Source organism: Schistocerca piceifrons, chromosome X (assembly GCF_021461385.2).
Source record: "Schistocerca piceifrons isolate TAMUIC-IGC-003096 chromosome X, iqSchPice1.1, whole genome shotgun sequence".
Classification (NCBI taxonomy): domain Eukaryota; kingdom Metazoa; phylum Arthropoda; class Insecta; order Orthoptera; family Acrididae; genus Schistocerca; species Schistocerca piceifrons.
The window spans coordinates 809,230,222-809,250,324 of record NC_060149.1 but is presented as its reverse complement, the minus strand read 5'-3'; positions in this window follow the sequence as shown (position 1 = coordinate 809,250,324).

The following is a 20,103-nucleotide window of genomic DNA, read 5'->3' as shown; positions in this document are numbered from 1 at the left end:
ATAGTTAGTTCCGTGTTATAACGTTTTTAGTAGGGAAAGTTTAATTATAACCACCCGGTACGTCAACAATACATGGTGTGGCCGGTATGCTCCCTAACCTGTGTCCTTTATTGCACAAAACTCGTTATTTAACGTATGGTATAGCCACGTATCTGCGGTAAGAAAATGTTGCGGCATTTTTCCTAAAACTGCTACAGTGAAAAACGCCCATATAGCCTTACCCTTAGCCTTAAGCTAAACAGCAGTCAGTTTAAAAACAATGAAGAGAAACGAACCTCAAAGGAAAGAAATCAGCCCTCCACAATCGAGTGCCTTGTTTCGACTCTCTCATTACCGGTATTTTCTCACAGAGAAGATGGTATTCTTCGCTTCTAAACTGAAACGTCTATTAATAGAACTCGTCCCCCCTTACATTCATACTTAGGTAAATTTCTACGGACGCCCATGCATCGATGAAACTCTTCCTTTAAATACCAGTCTTGTATCTTTCTTCCCAAGGCTCGAGTTTATATGGTCGTTAACCCTTAAGTCAGTACTAACAGATACTCATATACAGGATGGTCCATTGATCGTGACCGGGCCAAATATCTCACTAAATAAGCGTCAAACGAAGAAAACTACAAAGAACGAAACTTGTCTAGCTTGAAGGGGAAAACCAGATGGCACTATGGTTGGCCCGCTAGATGGCGCTGCCATAGGTCAAAAGGATCTCAACTGCGTTTTTTAAAATAGGAACCCCCATTTTTTATTACATATTCGTGTAGTACGTAAAGATATATGAATGTTTTAGTTGGACCACTTTTTTCGATTTGTAATAGATGGCGCTGTAATAGTCACAAACATATGGTTCACAATATTAGACGAACAGTTGGTAACAGCTAGGTTATTTAAATTAAAATACAGAACGTAGGTACGTTAGAACATTTTATTTCGGTTGTTCCAATGTGATACATGAACCTTTGTGAACTTATCATTTCTGAGAATGCATGCTGTTATAGCGTGATTACCTGTAAATACCACATTAATGCAATACATGCTAAAATGATGTCTGTCAACCTCAATGCATTTGGCAATACGTGAAACCGCATTCCTCTCAACAGCGAGTAGTTTGCCTTCCGTAATGTTCGCAAATGCATTGACAATGGGCTGACGCATGTTTTCAGGCGTTCTCGATGGATCATGATAGGAAATATCCTTCAACTTTCCCCACAGTAAAAAATCCAGGGACGTCAGATCCGGTGAACATGCGGGCCATGGTATGGTGCTTCGACGACCAATACACCTGTCATGAAATATGTTATTCAATATCGCTTCAACCGCACGCGAGCTGTGTGCCAGACATCCATCATGTTGGAAGTACATCGCCATTCTGTCATGCAGTGAAACATCTTGTAGTAACATCAGTAGAAGATTATGTAGGAAATCAGCATACATTGCACCATTTAGATTGCCATCGATAAAATGGGGGCCAATTATCCTTCCTCCCATAAAGCCGCACTATAAATTAACCCGCCAAGGTCGCTGATGTTCCACTTGTCGCAGCCATCGTGGATTTTCCGTTGCCCTATAGTGTATATTATGGCGATTTACGTTACCGCTGTTGGTGAATGACGCTTCGTCGCTAAATAGAACGCGTGCAAAAAATCTTTCATCACCCCGTAATTTCTCTTGTGCCCAGTGGCAAAACTGTACACGACGTTCAGAGTCGTCGCCATGCAATTCCTGGTGCATAGAAATATGGTACGGGTGCAATCAATGTTGACGTAGCATTCTCAAAACCGACGTTTTTGAGATTCCCGATTCTCGCGCAGTTTGTCTGCTACCGATGTGCGGATTAGCCGCGATGGCAGCTAATACACCTACTTGGGCATCATCATTTGTTGCAGGTCGTGGTTGACCTTTCACATGTGGCTGAACACTTCCTGTTTTCTTAAATAACGTAACTATCCGGCGAACGGTCCGGACACTTGGATGATGTTGTCCAGGATACCGAGCAGCATACATAGCACACTCCCATTGGGCATTTTGATCACAATAGCCACACATCAACACGTTATAGACCTTTCCCGCAATTGGTCCATTTTAACACGGGTAATGTATCACGAAGCAAATACCGTCCGCACTGGTTGAATGTTACGTGATACCACATACTTATACGTTTGTGACTATTACAGCGCCACCTATCACAAAGCGAAAAAGTGGTCCAACTAAAGCATTCATTTATCTATACGTACTATACGAATATGTAATAAAAGTGGGGGTTCCTATTTAAAAATACGCAGTTGATATCCGTTTGACCTATGGCAGCGCCATCTAGCGGGCCAACCATAGCGCCATCTGGTTTCCCCTTTCAAGCTAGACAAGTTTGGTTCTTTGTAGTTTTTTCGTTTGCGGCTTACTTCGTGAAATATGTGGCCCGGTCACTATCAATGACCACCCTGTATATCAGAGAGCTACAATGAGTGCAGTGACTGATTGCTTATTTTGTAGTCAAAGAGTATCGCGCTTTTTCATTTATTTACGCACCAGATTTCTTTGTGTTGTCTTCTTGGATCTGTAACAGTCCTTTAACGATGTGTTTTCTCTATACAGTAGAGATTCGTCTGTAAACAATTCTAGAGACCTACTAACGTTATTTGACTGTTATTTACACACATAAACATCAGCTAAGTAGAATGGCATGAATTAATCCACACTCAGACCAGGTGCTGAACTGGGGACCTGTGAATAGGATTACAGAAACTTGGCATATTCTTACACTCACCAGTAATCACGCTTGTGTGGCCAGTAAGGCCCCAGTTGCGCCAGACTCAGTTCCATAAAACAGGGTTAATAGAAACATCAGGGTGAACAGAAACAAAACTTCATATATACAATTACTTTGAATACTATAAGGTTGAACTGGACATTGATTTTAACTATTATTGTTTTTGGTTTGGCAACACTTCAGACTAACAAGGGAATTATGTTTTGCTGGGTTGGCAGCATTGTAGGTTGATGTTTATTCTTGTGTCTGTGATGATAGTTTTTAAGTTTTTTTCCTATCTATTTTGAACTTCTCTGGCAAGTAAACATGAATTCTAAATATTACAGTTAATGGCATTGTAAGTACCAGGTATAACATCTATGTAAAACTGTATGGCTGGCTTTGATTCACTTTCAATGAAATCAGGTCTGTGAATTTTCAAATTTTTTAGGTTATGTTTATAGACGTTGCGGGGTGAATAGCAACATATGAATTCTGGTGTTTCTATACACCCCACAATAACAAAATCTAAAAAAATCTATTAGTATGCCATATTAATACACTATAATTCTCTAGTTATGTTACATGCACAACTAAAAAATCTTCCTTGTTTCAGAGTTGCTGAGTCCAGTAGTAGATTCCGATGCACCATTGCATGTTTACTGTAACCCTTGGACGTCCCTATTGACGATAAATCACAGAGATTGCATCGTGATTGTATCCAAAAAGCACAATGCCGACTTCTGTCCAGGGGGAGTGACGCTTCAAACAGTCTGTGCTTTGAACCTTTCCTGGGAGTCAGCATTAGATTCTGATACACCTCTGCAGCTTTACTGTAACCCTTGGACCATCACATTGACGATGAAGCACAGAAATTGCTTTAGGATTGGATACAAAAAGCACAATTCACATTAGTGTACAGGGGGAGTGACGCTTCAATCAGTCTGTGATATGAAACTTTCCTGTGAGACGAGTATTAGATTATGATTAGCCACGATATAATTACAGTAACCCTTGGGCCTTCACATTGACCATGAAACACAGAAATTGCATTGGGATTGAATGCGCAATGCCGACTTCTGTCCAGAAGGAGTAACACTTCGAAGAGTCTGTACTTTGAACATTTTCTGGGAATCCAGTAGTAGATTCCGCTGCACCACTGCAGCTTTACTGTAACCCTTGGACCTTCACATTGACGATGAAACACAGAAATTGCATCTGGATTGAATACAAAAGGCACAATACACGCTTCTGTGTAGGAGGAATAACGCTTCATACAGTCTGTGATATGAAAATTTCCTGGGAGACCAGTATTAGATTCCGAAGCAACATTGCAGCATTAATGTACCCGTGGACCTAAAAATTGACGATGAAACACAGAAATTGCATTGGGATTGAATACAAAAGGCACAGTTCACACTTGTGTCCAAGGGGAGTAAACCCTCAAACAGTCTGTGTTAAAAACCTTCCTGGGAGACAAGTATTAGAATACGATTATCCACGACATGTTTACTGTAACCGTTGGGCCTTCACATTAACGATGAAACACAGAAATTGCATTGCGGTTGAATACAAAATGCACAATGACGACTTCTGTCCAGGGGGAGTAACGTTTCAAACACACTGTGATATGAAAGTTTCCTGGGAGTCCTGTATTAGATTCTGATGCATCACTGCAGGTTTTCTGTAACCCTTCGACATTCATATAGACGATGAAACACAGAAATTCCATCGGGATTGAATACAAAAGCCACAATGCCGACCTCAGTCGAGGGGGAGTAATGCATCAAACTGTCTGTGTTTGACACTTTCCTGGGAGTCCAGTAGTAGATTCCGATGCACCACTGTAGGTTTACTGTAACCCTTGGACCTTCGTATTGACGATAAATCACAGAGATTGCATCGTGATTGTATACAAAAGGCACAATGCCGACATCTGTCCAGGGGTAGTGACGCTTTAAACAGTCTGTGCTTTGAACCTTTTCTGGGAGTTCAAAATTATATTCTGATAAACTTCTGCAGCATTTCTGTATCAATTGGACCTTCACATTGACGATGAAACACACAAACTGCATCCATATTGAATACAAAAGGGACAATGCCAACTTTTGTCCAGGGGGAGTAACGCTTTAAACAGTGTGTGCTTTGAATCTTATCTGGGAGTTTGGTAGTAGATTCCGATATACCACTGTAAGGTTTACAGTAGTCCTTAGATCGTCATATTGACGATGAAACACAGAAATTGCATCGGCATTGAATACAAAAGGCCCAATGCTGGCTTCTGTCAATGGGGAGAAACGCTTCAAACAGTTCGTTGTTAGAACATTTATTGGGAGTCCAGTAGTATATTCCGACACACCACTGCAGGCTTACTGTAACCCTTGGACCTTCACATTGACGATGAAACACAGAAATTATATCGGTATTGAATATCAAAGGCACAATGCCATCTTCCATCCAGAGTGAGTAACCCTTCAAACGATCTGTGGTTTGAACCTTTCCTGGGAGTCCAGTATCAGATTTTGACACACGTCTGCAGATTTTCTGTAACCCTTGGACCTTCACATTGACGATGAAACACAGAAATTGCATTAGGATTGAATACAAAAGGCACAATACACACCTGTGTCAAGGGGGAGTAACCCTTCAAACACTCTGTGTTAAAATCTTTACTGGGATATCAGTATTATATTTTGATTAACCACGACATGTTTACAGCAACGATTGGGCCTTCTCATTGACGATGTAACAGAGAAATTGCACCGCGATTGAATGAAAAAGGCACAATGCCAACTTCTGTCCAGGGGGAGTAACACTTCAAACTGTCGGTGCTTTGAACCTTCCCTTTGAGTACAATAGTAGATTCCGTTGCACCACTGCAGCTTTACTGTTACCCTTAAACCTTCACATTAACAATGAAATACACCAACTGCATGTGGATTGCATACAAAATACACAATGCCAACTTTTGTGCAGGGGGAGTAACGCTTCAAACAGGCTGTGCTTTGAACCTTTTCTGGGAGTCCAGTATTAGATTCCGATGCACCACTGCAGAATTACTGTAACCCTTCGAACTTCATATAGACGATCAAACACAGAAATTGTATCGTGACTGAAAACAAAAGCCACAATGTCGAGTTCTGTCCAGGGGGAGTAACGCCTCAAACTGTCTGTGATTAGAACCTTTCATTAGAATCCAGTAGTAGATTCCAATGCACCACTGCGTGTCTACCGAAACCCTTGGACCTTCACATTGAGGATAAATCAAGGAGATTGCATCGTGGTTGTATACGAAAAGCACAATGCCGAGTTCTGTCCACAGGGAGAGACGCTTCATACACTCTGAGCTTTGAACCTTTCCTGGGAGCCCAGTATTAGTTTCTGATACACTTCTGCAGTATTTCTGTACCAATTGGACCTTCACATTGACGATGAAGCACGGAAATTGCGTCTCTAGTGAATACAAAATGCCGACTTCTGACCTGGAGGAGTAACGCTTCAAACAGTGTGTAATTTGAACTTTCCTGGGAGTCCAGTATTAGATTCCGATGCACCACTGCAGGTTAACTGTATACCTTCTACATTCATACTGACAATTAAACACACAAATTCCATCTGGATTGAATACAAAATATCACAAAGCCGACTTATGTCCGGTGGGTGTAACGCATCAATCCGCCTGTGCTTTTTCCTGGGTGTACAATAGTGGATTCCGAGGCACAATAGCAGCTTTACTGTTACCCCAGGACCTTCACACTGATGATGAAACACACAAACTGCATCCGGATTGAATACAAAAGGGGCAATGCCCACTTCTGTCTAGTGGTAGTAACGCTTTAAACAGTCTGTGCATTGAACTTTTTCTGGGAGTCCAGCAGTAGATTCTGATATACCACTGCAGGTTCACTGTAGTCTTTGGACTTCTGTCCAGGGGGAGTAACGCATCAAACTGTCTGTGTTTGAAGCTTTCCTGGGAGTCCAGTAGTAGATTCCGATGCACCACTGTAGGTTTACTGTAACCTTTGGACCTTCGTATTGACGATAAATCACAGAGATTTCATCGGGATTGAATACAAAAGGCACAATGCCGACTTCCGTCCAGAGTGAGTAACGGTTCAAACAATCTGTGGTTTTAACCTTTCCTGGGAGTGCAGTATTAGATTCCGATGCACCATTGCAACATCAATGTAACCGTTGGACCTTCACATAGTCGATCAAACACAGAAATTGCATCGGGATTGAATACAAAAGGCACAATGATGACTTCTGTCCAGGGGGAGTAACGCATCAAACTGCTTGTGCTTTGAAGCTTTCCTGGGAGTCCAGAAGTAGATTCCGATGCACCATTGCACGTTTGCAGTAACCCTTATACCTTCGTATTGACGATAAATCACAGAGATTGCATCGTGATTGTATACAAAAGGCACAATGCCGACTTCCGTCCAGAGTGAGTAACCATTGAAACAATCTGTGGTTTGAACCTTTCCTGGGCGTCCAGTATTAGATTGCGATGCACCATTGCAGCATTAACGTAACTGTTGGACCTTCACATTGAGGATAAAACAAAGAAATTGCATCGGGATTGAATACAAAATGCACAATGACGACTTCTGTCCAGGGAGAGTAACGATTCATACAGTCTGTGATATGAAAGATTCCTGAGAGACAAGTATTAGCTTCTGATGCACGACGGCAAGCTTTGACGTTCACAGTGACGATGTAACACTGAAATTGCACCGCGATTGAATACAAAATATCACAATGCCGACTTCTGTCCAGGGGGAGGAATACTTCAAACAGTCAGTGCTTTGAACTTTTCCTTTGAGTACAATAGTATATTCCGATGCACCATTGCAGCTTTACTGTTACCCTTAAACCTTCACATTGACAATGAAACACACCAACTGCATGCGGATTGAATACAAAATGCACAAGGCCAACTTTTGAGCAGGTGGAGTAACGCTTCAAACAGGCGGTGCTTTGAACCTTTTCTGGGAGTCCAGTATTAAATTTCCGATGCACCACTGTAGATTTACTGTAACCCATCGAACTTCATATAGACGATGAAACACAGAAAATTTTATCGCGATCGAAAACAAAAGCCACAAAGCCGACTTCTGTCCAGGGGGAGTGGCGTTTTGAACACTCTGTACTTTGAAGATTTCCTGGGAGACCAGTATTAGATTCCGATGCACCACTGCATGTCTACTGTAAACCTTGGACCTTCAGATTGACGATAAATCACAGAGATTGCATCGTAATTGTATACAAAAGGCACAATGCAGACTTCTGTCCAGGGGGAGTGACGCTTCAAACAGTCTGAGCTTTGAACCTTTCCTGGGAGTCCAGTACTAGATTCTCACACACCTCTGCAGCATTTCTGTAACCCTTGGACCCTTACATTGACGATGAAGCACTGAAATTTGCATTTGGAGTGACTACAAAATACACAATGCCGGCTTCTGTCCAGGAGGAGTAACGCTTCAAACAGTATGTAATTCGAAACTTTCCAGGCAGTCCAGTATTAAATTCCGATGCCCACTGCAAGTTAACTGTATACCTTCTACATTCATGCAGACAATGAAACACAGAAATTCCATCGGGATCGAATACAAAATAACACAATGCTGACTTTTGTCCAAGGGACGTAATGCATCAAACTGTGTTTTTTCCTGGGAGTACAATAGTAGATTCCGAAGCACAACTGCAGCTTTACTGTTACCTTAGGGCCTTCAAATTGACGATCAAACACACAATCTGCATCCGGATTGAATACAAAAGGGACAATGCGAACTTTTGTCCAGGTGTAGTAACACTTTAAACAGTCTGTCCTTTAAACCTTTACTGGGAGTCCAGTAGTGGATTCCGATGCACCACTCCAGGTTTACTGTAGCCCTTGTACGTTCACATTGACTATGAAACACACAAATAGCATCAGGATTGATTACAAAAGACGTAATTCCGGCTTCTGTCTAGGGGGAGTAACGCTTCAAACAGTCTGCTCTTTGAACATTTATTGGGAGTCCAGTAGTACATTCCTATGGACCACTGCAGGCTTACTGTAACTCTTCGACCTTCAGATTGACGATGAAAGACTGAAATTGCATTATGATTGAATACGAAAGGCACAATACAAACTTGTGACCAGGGGAGTTACCCTTCAAACAGTCTGAGTTAAAAGCTTCCCTGGGAGACCAGTATTAGATTCCGATGCACCACGGCAGGCTTACTGTCTCGCTTGGATGTTCACACTGATGATGTAACACACAAATTGCATCGGAATTGAATTCAAAAGGCACAACGAGGACTTCTGGTCAGGGGAGTAACTCTTCTAACAGTGTGTGCTTTGAAACCTTACTGGGAGTCCAGTATTAGATTCCGATGCACCACTGCGGTTACACTGTAACCCTTCGACCTTCACATAGACGTTGAAACAAAAAAATTGCATCGGGATTGAATAGAAAAGCCACAATGCCGACTTCTGTCCAGGTGGAGTAACGCATCAAAATGTCTGTGCTTTGAACCATTTCGGGGAGTCCAGTAGTAGATTCCGATGCACTACTGCATTTTTACTGTAACCCTTGGACTTTCTTATAGACAATCAATCACAGAGATTGCATTGTGATTGTATACATAAGGCACAAAGCCGACTTGTGTTCAGAGGAAGTGATGCTTCAAACAGTCTGCGTTTTGTACCTTTTCTGGGAGTCCAGTATTAGATTCCGATGCACCACTGCAGGTTTAATGTAGCCTTTGGGCCTTCATAGTGACGATGAAACACTGAAAATGATTCGGGATTGAAGACAAAAGGCACAATGCCGACTTCTGTCCAGGGGGAGTAACGATTAAAACAGTCTGTGTTTGAACCTTTCCTGCGAGTCTTGTAGTATATTCCGATGTACCACTGCAGGTTTACTGTAACCCTTGGACTTTCACATTGGGGACTAAACACAGAAATGGCATCGGGATTGAATACAAAATCCACAATGCAAACTTATAATCCATTAAATTTCGGGCATGCAGCCGCGCAAATAAAATTTCTTCTACTGATATTTCGGCCGCGTATCGTCCGGCCATCTTCAGAGCGAGTCACAAGACTGATGACAAGGTGCCAAGCGCGGCCTTATATGCTCCACCGCGGCGGTACTGCGCATGCGGGTCACAGATGCTGCGCCGCCTGTGGCGAAAGCGTACGGACGTTCGATGTGCTTATCGATGTTTGATCGGCGGCGATGACACGGTGACGACTTCTCTGCAATTTAATTAGTCCAAGAGCCGGATTCCATGCTTTGTCCAAATTGAAACCTTTATCTCTGTTTATTAAATTGTTGGCTAATCGAATTTCTATGGCTTCCTTGAATACAGAATCCCAAAAAGAAGAGGTGGATGTTAAAATCTTCACATCACTGTAATTCATCGAATGACCCATATCAATACAATGTTCGGCCACAGCTGACTTGTCTGGTTGTAATAGGCGTGTGTATCTTCGGTGCTCCACACACCTTTCATGAACGGTGCGTGTTGTTTGACCTATGTATGACTGCTCACAATTTCCGCAAGCAGTCATACATAGGTCAAACAACACGCACCGTTCATGAAAGGTGTGTGGAGCACCGAAGATACACACGCCTATTACAACCAGACAAGTCAGCTGTGGCCGAACATTGTATTGATACGGGTCATTCGATGAATTACAGTGATGTGAAGATTTTAACATCCACCTCTTCTTTTTGGGATTCTGTATTCAAGGAAGCCATAGAAATTCGATTAGCCAACAATTTAATAAACAGAGATAAAGGTTTCAATTTGGACAAAGCATGGAATCCGGCTCTTGGACTAATTAAATTGCAGAGAAGTCGTCACCGTGTCATCGCCGCCGATCAAACATCGATAAGCACATCGAACGTCCGTACGCTTTCGCCACAGGCGGCGCAGCATCTGTGACCCGCATGCGCAGTACCGCCGCGGTGGAGCATATAAGGCCGCGCTTGGCACCTTGTCATCAGTCTTGTGACTCGCTCTGAAGATGGCCGGACGATACGCGGCCGAAATATCAGTAGAAGAAATTTTATTTGCGCGGCTGCATGCCCGAAATTTAATGGATTATTCATTACGCCGCGAGAAGTTGAAAATGCACAATGCAAACTTATGTCCAGGGAGAGTGGCGCTTCAAACAGAATGTGCTATGAACCTTACCTGGGAGTCCAGTAGTAGATTCCGATGCACCACTGCAAGCTTACTGTAACCCTTGGACCTTCACATTGGCGATTAGCACAGAAATTAATTTAGAATTAAATACAAAAGGCACAATACACAATAGTGTTTAGGGGGACTAACGCACCAATCAGTCTGTGATATGAAACTTTTCTGGGAGGCCAGTGTTAGATTATGATGCACCACGGCATATTTACTGTACCCCTGGGCCTTCACATTACGATGAAACATAGAAATTGCAGTGGAATTGAATATAATAGGCACAATGACGTCTTCAGTCCAGGAATAGTAACGCTTCTAACAGTCTGTGATTTGAAACTTACCTGGGAGTCCAGTATTAGTTCACGATGCACCACTGCGGATTTACTGTAACCCTTCGACCTTCATATAGGCGATGAAAGACAGAAATTGCATCGGGATTGAATACATAAAATCACAATACTGACTTCAGTCCAGGGGGATAACGCTTCAAACAGTCTGTGCTTTGAACATTTCTGGGAGCCCAGTAGTAGATTGCGATGCACCACTGCAGGCTTACTGTAACTACTGGACCGTCACATTAACGGTGAAACACAGAAATTACATCAGGATTGAATAGAAAAGGCACAATGCCGACTTCCATCCACAGTGAGTAACGCTTCAAACAATCTGTGGTTTGAACCTTTCCTGGGAGTCCAGAATTAGATTCCTATGGAACATTGCAGCATTAATGTAACCCTTGGGCCTTCAACTTGGCGATGAAACACAGTAATTGCATAGGCGTTGAATACAAAAGGCACAATACGGACTTCTGTCCAGGGGGAGTAATGCATCACTCTGTCTTTGCTTTGAACCTTTCCTGGGAGTCCAGTACTCGATTCCGAAGCACTACTGTAGGTTTACTGTAACCCTTGGACCTTCGTATTGACGATAAATCACAGAGATTGCATCGTGATTGAATAAAAAGGGCACATTGTAGTCTTCAGTCGAGGGGGTGTATCGTTCCAAACAGTATGTTTTTTGAACCTTTCTCGTACTCCAAATTTAGATTCCGATGCACCACTGCAGCTTTCCTGTATCCCATGGACCTTCACATTGACGATGAAACACATAAATTGCATCCGGATCGAATACAAAATGCACAATGACGTTTTCTGTCCAGGGGGAGTAAGGACTTACACAGTTTGTGATACGAAAGTTTCCTGGGAGACCAGTGTTAGATTCCGATGCACCATGGCAGGCTTTCTGTACCCCTTGAACGTTCACACAGACGATGTAACACAGAAATCGCTTCGGCATGGAATACAAAAGGCGCAATGCCGACTACTGTCCAGTGGGAGTAACTCTTCTAAATGTCTGTGTTTGAAACATTCCTAGGAGTCCAGTAGTAGATTCCGATACACCACTGTAGGCTTACTGTAACACTTGGAGGTTCACATTGACGTTGAATCGCAGAAATTGCATTGTCATTGAATACAAAAGGTACAATCCTGACTCCCGTCTATAGTGAGTAACGCTTCAAACAATCTGTGCTTTGAACCTTTTCATGAAGTCCAGTATTTGATTCGGATGCACCATTGCAGCATTAATGTAACCGTTGGACCTTCACATTGACGATGAAACACACAAACTGCATCTGGGTTCAATACAAATGGGACAATGACAACTTTTGTCTAGGGGGAGTAACGCATCAAACAGTCTGTGCTTTGAACCTTTTCTGGGAGTCCAGTAGTAGATTCCGGTGCACCACTGGTGGTTTACTGTAGCCCTTTTACCTTCACATTGACGATGAAACACACAAAATCAATCTGAATTGAATACAAAATGCACAATGCCGGCTTCTATCAAGGGGGAGTAACCCTTCAAACAGTCGTTGATTTGAAGTTATATTGGGAGTCCAGTCGTACATTATGATGCACCACAGCAGGCTTACTGTAACCCTTGGACCTTCATATTGACGATGAAACACAGAAATTGCATTAGGATTGAATGCAGAAGGCACAATTCACACTTGTGTTCAGGGGAGTAAGCCTTCAAACAGCCTGTGTTAAAAACATTCCTGGGAGACAAGTATTAGATTATGATTATCCACGACATGTTCACTGTAACCCTTGGGCATACACATTAACGATGAAATAGAGAAATTGTATCGGTATTGAATACAAAATACGCAATGACAATTTCAGTCCAGGGGGACTAACGATTCGTACAGTCTGTGATATGAAAGTTTCCTGGGAGACCGGTATTACATTCCGATGCACCAAGGCATTCTTACTGTATCCCTTGGACGTTCACACTGACGATGTAACACAGAAATTGCATCGGGATTGAATACAAAGAGCACAATGCCAACTTCTGTCCAGGAGGAGTAACGTTTCAAACAGTATGTAATTTGAAACTTTCCTTTGAGTCCAGTATTAGATTCCGATGCACCACTGCAGGTTTACTGTAGCCTTTGGGCCTTCATAGTGACGATGAAACACTGAAAATGAATCGGGATTGATGACAAAAGGCACAATGCCGACTTCTGTCCAGGGGGAGTAACGCTTACAACAGTCTGTGTTTGAACCTTTCGTGCTAGACTTGTAGCGGATTCCGATGGACCACTGCAGGTTTACTGTAACCCCTGGACTTTCACATTGGGGATTAAATACAGAAATTGCATCGGGATTGAAAACAAAATTCACAATGCGAACTTATGTCCAGGGGGAGCAGCGCTTCAAACAGCATGTACCATGAACCTTACCTGGGAGTCCAGTAGTAGATTCCAATGCACCACTGCAGGCCAACTGTAACCCTTGGATGTTCACATTGCCGATGAAACACAGATGTTGCATCGGGATACAATACAAAAGTCACAATGCAGACTTACGTCCAGAGTGAATAACGGTTAAAAGCATTCTGTGCTTTGAACCTTTCCAGGTAGTCTAGTATAAGATTCCGATGCAACATTGCAGCATTAATTTAACCCTTGGATCTTAACATTGACGATGAAACACACAAATTGAATCGGGATTGAATACAAAATGCACAATGCCGGTTTCTGTCAAGGGGGAGTGACGCTAAAGCAGTCTGTGCTTTGAGCATTTATTGGGAGTCCAGTAGTACATTCTGATGCACCAGTGCAGGCTTACCGTAACCCTTGGACCTTCACATTGTCGATGAAATACAGAAATTGGATCGGAATTGAATACAAAATGCACAATTCAGACTTACGTCCAGAGTGAGTAACGCTTCAAACAATCTGTCGTTTTACCTTTCCTGGGACTCCAGATGCAACATTGCAGCATCTATGTAACCCTTGGGCCTTAAACTTGACGATGAAATGCAGTAGTTGCATAGGCACTGAATACAAAAGGCACAATACCGACCCCTGTCCAGGGGATGTAACGCGTCACTCTGTCTTTGGTTTGAATCTATCATGGGAGTCCAGTTGTAGATTCCGATGCACCACTGCAGGTTTACTGTAACCCTTGGAAGTTGGTATTGACGATGAATCACAGAAATTGCATCGGGATTGAATACAAAAGCCACAATGCCAACTTCTATTCACGGGGAGTTACGCATCAAACAGTCTGTGTTTGAACCTTTTGTGGGAGTCCAGTAGTTAATTGCGATGCGCCACTGCAGGCTCACTGTAAACCTTGGACCTTCACATAGACGATGAAACACAGAAATTGCATTAGGATTGAATACAGATGGCACAATACACACTTGTGTCCAGGGGAGTAACCATTCAAAGAGTCTCTGTTAATAACATTCCTGGGAGACCAGTATTTGATATTGATTAGCCACAACATGTTTGCTGTAACCCTTTGGCCTTCTCATTGACGATGAAACACAGAAATTGCATCCGTATTGAATACAAAAGGCATAATCCACATTTTTGTGCAGGGGGAGTAACATTTCAAACAGTCTGTGTTAAAAACTTTCTTGGGAAACCAGTGTTAGATTATGATGCAATACGGCACATTTACTGGAACCCCATGTGCCTTCACATTGACGATGAAACAGAGAAATTGCATTCGAATGGAATGTAAACGGCACATTGACGACTTCTGTCCACGGTTAGTTACGCCTCATACAGTTCGTGATATGGAAGTTTCCTGGGCGACTCGTATTAGATTAGGATGCACTATGGCAAGATTACTGTTTCCCTTGGACGTTCACATTGACGATGAAACACAGAAATTGCATCAGGATTGAATACAAAAAGCACAATGCCGACTTCTGTCCAGGAGGAGCTACGTTTCAAACAGTATGTAATTTGAAACTTTCCTTTGAGTCCAGTATTAGATTCCGATGCACCACTGCAGATTTACTGTAGCCTTTGGGCCTTCATAGTGACGATGAAACACTGAAACAGAATCGGGATTGAAGACAAAAGGCACAATGCCGACTTACTGAAATCCCTGGGGCTTCCACATTGATGATGAAACACACATACAGCATTCGGATTGAATGCAAAAGGGACAATGACAACTTTTCTCCAGTGGGAGTAACGCTTCAAAAAGTCTGTGCTTTGAACCTTTTCTGCGAGTCCAGCAGTAGATTCCGATGCACCACTGCAGGTTTACTGTAGCCTTTGGACCTCCACATGGATGATGAAACACACAAATTAAATCGGGATTGAATACAAAATGCACAATGCCGGTTTCTGTCAAGGGGGAGTAACGCTACAACAGTCTGTGCTTTTAACATTTATTCGGAGTCCAGTAGTAAATTCTGATGCACCAATGCAGGCTTACCGTAACCCTTGGACCTTCACATTCTCCATGAAATACAGAAATTGCATTGGGATTGAATACAAAAGGCAGATTTCCTACTTACGTCCAGAGTGAGTAACGCTTCAAATTGATTGCAAAAGGCACATTTCGACGTCCGTCCAGAGTGAATAACGCTCCAAACAGTCTGTGCTTTGAACCTTTCCAGGGAGTCCAGTATAAGATTCCGATGCAACATCGCAGCATTAATGTAACCCTTGGATCTTAACAATGACGATGGAACACAGTAATTGCATCGGGATTGAACATAAAAGCCTCAATGCCGACTTCTGTCCATGGGCAGTAACACCTCAAACAGTCTGTGACCTTTCCTGGCAGTACAATAGTAGATACCGATGCACCACTGCAGCTTTACTGTTACCCTAGGACCTTCACACTGACGATGGAACACGCAAACAGCATCCGGATTGAATACAAAAGGGACAATTCCGACTTCCGTCCAGAGTGAGTATCGCTTCAAACAATCTGTGGTTTTACCTTTCCTGGGAGTCCAGCATTAGATTGCGATGCACCACTGCAGCATTAATGTAACCGTTGGTCCTTCACATTGACGATGAAAAACAGAAACTCCATCGGGATTGGATACAAAATGCACAATGACGACTTGTGTCCAGGAAGAGTAACGTTTCATATAGTCTGTGATATGACAGTTTCCTGGGAGACCAGTATTAGATTCCGTTGCACCACTGCAGGTTCACTGTGTACCTTCGACCTTTACATTGACGATGAAACACACAAACTGCATCCGGATTGAATACAAAAGTCACAATGCCAACTTTTGTCCAGAGGGAGTAACGCTTCAAAAAGTTTGTGCATTGAACGTTACCTAGGAGTCCAGTAGTAGATTTCGATGCACCACTACAGGTTTATAGTAATCCTTGTAACTTTACATTGACGATGAAACACAGAAATTGCATCTGGATTAAATACAAAAGTCAAAATGTCGATTTCTCTCCAGGGGGAGTAACTTTTCAAACTGTCTGTGCGTGGAACACTTATTGGGAATCCAGTAGTATATTCCTATGCACCACTGCAGACTTACTGTAGCCCTTGGACCTTCACATTGACGATGTAACACAGAAATTGTTTCGGATTTGAATGCAAAAAGCACAATACCGACTCCTGTCCAGAGGGAGTAACTCTTCAAATAGTCTGTGCTTTGAGACTTTCCTGGGAGTCCAGTATTAGATTCCGATGCACCACTGGAGTTTCGCTGTATACCTTCTACTTTCAAATTGACGATGAAACCCAGAAATTGCATCGGGATTGAATGCAAAAGGCACAATGACGACTTCTGCCCAGAGGGGGTAACTCTTCAAATAGTCTGTGCTTTGAAACTTTCCTAGGTCTACATCTACATCTACACTGATACTCCGCAAGCCACCCAACGGCGTGTGGCGGAGGGCACTTTACGTGCCACTGTCATTACCTCCCTTTCCTGTTCCAGTCGCGTATGGTTCGCGGGAAGAACGACTGTCTGAAAGCCTCCGTGCGCGCTCTAATCTCTCTAATTTTACATTCGTGATCTCCTCGGGAGGTATAAGTAGGGGGAAGCAATATATTCGATACCTCATCCAGAAACGCACCCTCTCGAAACCTGGCGAGCAAGCTACACCGCGATGCAGAGCACCTCTCTTGCAGAGCCTGCCACTTGAGTTTATTAAACATCTCTGTAACGCTATCACGGTTACCAAATAACCCTGTGACGAAACGCGCCGCTCTTCTTTGGATCTTCTGTATCTCCTCCGTCAGACCGATCTGGTACGGATCCCACACTGATGAGCAATACTCAAGTATAGGTCGAACGAGTGTTTTGTAAGCCACCTCCTTTGTTGATGGACTACATTTTCTAAGCACTCTCCCAATGAATCTCAACCTGTTACCCGCCTTACCAACAATTAATTTTATATGATCATTCCACTTCAAATCGTTCCGCACGCATACTCCCAGATATTTTACAGAAGTAACTGCTACCAGTGTTTGTTCCGCTATCATATAATCATACAATAAAGGATCCTTCTTTCTATGTATTCGCAATACATTACATTTGTCTATGTTAAGGGTCAGTTGCCACTCCCTGCACCAAGTGCCTATCCGCTGCAGATCTTCCTGCATTTCGCTACAATTTTCTAATGCTGCAACTTCTCTGTATACTACAGCATCATCCGCGAAAAGCCGCATGGAATTTCTGACACTATCTACTAAGTCATTTATATATATTGTGAAAAGCAATGGTCCCATAACACTCCCCTATGGCATGCCAGAGGTTACTTTAACGTCTGTAGACGTCTCTCCATTGATAACAACATGCTGTGTTCTGTTTGCTAAAAACTCTTCAATCCAGCCACACAGCTGGTCTGATATTCCTTAGGCTCTTACTTTGTTTATCAGGCGACAGTGCGGAACTGTATCGAACGCCTTCCGGAAGTCAAGAAAAATAGCATCTACCTGGGAGCCTGTATCTAATATTTTCTGGGTCTCATGAACAAATAAGGCGAGTTGGGTCTCACACGATCGCTGTTTCCGGAATCCATGTTGATTCCTACATAGTAGATTCTGGGTTTCCAGAAATGACATGATACGCGAGCAAAAAACATGTTCTAAAATTCTACAACAGATCGACGTAACAGATATAGGTCTATAGTTTTGCGCATCTGCTCGACGACCTGGGACTATCTGTGCTCTTTTCCAATCATTTGGAACCCTCCATTCCTCTAGAGACTTGCGGTACACGGCTGTTAGAAGGGGGGCAAGTTCTTTCGCGTACTCTGTGTAGAATCGAATTGGTATCCCATCAGGTCCAGTGGACTTTCCTCTATTGAGTGATTCCAGTTGCTTTTCTATTCCTTGGACACTTATTTCGATGTCAGCCATTTTTTCGTTTGTGCGAGGATTTAGAGAAGGAACTGCAGTGCAGTCTTCCTCTATGAAACAGCTTTGGAAAAAGGTGTTTAGTATTTCAGTATTAGATTCCGATGCACCACTGCAGGTTTACTGTAACCCTTCGACCTTCATATAGACGATGAAACACACAAATTGCATCGGGATTGAATACAAAATACACAATGCCGACATATGTCCAGGAAGAGTTTCGCTTCAAACTGCGTCCAAATTGAAAATTTCCTGGCAGTCAGGTATTAGATTCCGAAGTACCACTGCAGGTTCACTGTATACCTTCTACCTTCATACTGACGGTGAAACACATTAATTCCATCGGGATTCAATACAAAATATCACAATTCCGACTTCTGCCCAGGGGGAGTAACGCTTCAGTCTGTGCTTTTTCCTGGGAGTACATGAGTAGGTTCCGATGCACCACTGCAGCTTTACTGTTACTCTTGGATCTTCACATTGACAATGAAACATTCAAACTGCACCCGGATTGAATACAAAAGGCACAATGCCGACTTCCGTCCAGAGTGAGTAACACTTCAAACAGTCTGTGCTTAGAACCTTTTCTGGGAGTCCAGTAGTAAATTCCAATGCACCACTGCAAATTTACTGTAGCCTTTGGACCTTCACAGTGACGATGAAATACAGAAATTGCATCTGGATTGAATGCAAAAGGCACAATGCCGACTTCTGTCCAGAGGGAGTAACGCTTCATACAGAGTGTAATTCGAAACTTTCCTGGGAGTCCAGTATTATATTCCGATTCACCACTGCAACTTTACTGTAATCCTTCGAATTTCATACCGACGATTATACACAGAAATTCCATCGGAATTGAATACAAAATATCACAATGCCGACTTCTGTCCAGGGGGAGTAATGCTTCAGTCTCTGCTTTTTCCTAGTAGTACAATAGTAAATTCCGATGCACAACTGCAGCTTTACTGTTACCCTTGGACCCTCACATTGTCGATGAAACACACAAACCGAATCCCCAGTGAATACAAAAGGCACAATGCTGACTTCCGTCCATGAGTAACTTTCCAAACACTCTGTACTTTGAACCTTTCCTGAGAATCCAGTAGTAGATTCCGATGCACCACTTGCAGCCTTACTGTGACCCTTGGACTATCACATTTATGACGAAACACAGAAACTGGATCGTGATTAAATAAGTAAGGCACAATGCAAACTTTTGTCCAGGAGGAGTAACGCTTCAAAGAGTCTGGGCTTTTGAACTCTTAATTTGAGTCCAGTAGTACATTCCGATGCACCACTGCAGGCTTACTGAATCTTGGGACGTTCACATAGACCATGAAACATATTAATTGCATCGGGATTAAATACAAAAGGCACAATGCCGACTTCCGTCCAGAATAAGTCACGCTTCAAACAGTCTGTTGGAATTATGTAATACATTTATATCGGATATGAGAAAGTTCCAGAACATCGTTCTAGAATAAGTTATATCGAGTATGTTCGAGAAGT